This window comes from Corvus brachyrhynchos, unplaced genomic scaffold, assembly GCF_000691975.1.
Source record: "Corvus brachyrhynchos isolate BGI_N302 unplaced genomic scaffold, ASM69197v1 scaffold72, whole genome shotgun sequence".
Taxonomy (NCBI): Eukaryota; Metazoa; Chordata; class Aves; order Passeriformes; family Corvidae; genus Corvus; species Corvus brachyrhynchos.
In genome coordinates, this window is record NW_008236763.1 from 817,645 (window position 1) to 818,906 (window position 1,262).

A 1,262-nucleotide genomic window follows, 5' to 3' on the forward strand; every position below is an offset into this window, starting at 1 on the left:
ATCAAAAGCTCCGTCATAATTTGCGTTTTGGGGAGAGGAATCCCCGCCCTGGCTCAAGCAGCAGCTTCCCCTCGCAGCAGGAGCGCTGCCTTTGGAAGGGATCGGTCGCACCAGGCGAGCGGAGACTCAGCCTGTGGCATCTTCTCGGGTTGTGTCCGTTCTGTGCCCGCCGAAACCTTTTCTTCTGCAAACGTCCTCTGGGATGTCCAAAAACGACCCACGTGACTGCCGGCAGCCTGCACCAGGCTCAGGTTTACAGTCGGACTCGAGGATCTCGAAGGTCTTTTCCAGCTCCGTCCACCCAGCACTCGGGGCAGCGGAAGGGCTGAAGGCACCTGTGGGGGCAGGACACCAGCCCAGGTCTCTCTCCCCAGGTCAGGGAAGGATGTAGGATGTGTTCACAGACACAATTCCCTAAATCTAGGCTTGCAGGGGTCCTTCGAAGAGCCAAGGCATGATGTGAGATTTCAGGGACACGTCTTAGCCTCTCCACGCCACACGCTGAGGCCTCAGAGGGTACAGCTCACCCTGCTCCCAGCGCTCCTCTGGGACGGTTGCTGCTTTGGCAGGACACGTTTGATCAATTCCAATCTCCTCAATGTCCTTAATTCCTACAGCTGCTGAACGCCAACATCGATCCCCCCCTTCCAGCCTCCCCCAAAAAGAAGGGGGGGTCCTTTTAAAAGCAAAATTTTACGTTTTTATTTCAACTCAGCATTTACATCCAGGTCTAGCTCGGCTCCTGGCAAGTGCTGGCTGCTTTGCTCCACAGCCAAGGAGTCTGCCACGGAAGCTTTGCTTGAGAACAGAGCACGACAAAGAGATGGGAGAACTGCTGTTGGAGCCATCCCAGTGCTGGCTCCAATGGCAGGAACTGGTCACCCTCCATACTGAGCTCGGGACAGCCTGGGCTTGCTCTGATGGGCCTTTATTGCTTCTGTGCGTGTGCTGCCCACTTGCCCCTGAGCTGGAGGGGTGGGCAAGAAAGGGGAGCTGTTGCACCATTCCTAGAGGGAGAGGGCAGGAAGTGCCCCTCTGAAAACAGGGCTGCTGCTCAGAGCCCAGGAGAAGGCAGCAGTCCAGTGTATTTGCCCTCCCTCCCTGGAGGGAAGAGCCCTTCAGACAGGGTCACCCCAGCAGGCCCCACGCTGCCCTGTCAGTGTCCCGGCCGGCGCAGGGCACGCACTGGCACTGACTCAGACACCGTCCCTGCCCCGTGTCCCGCCTGCAGCACCCACCACCCCTGCACACAGCACGCTCGA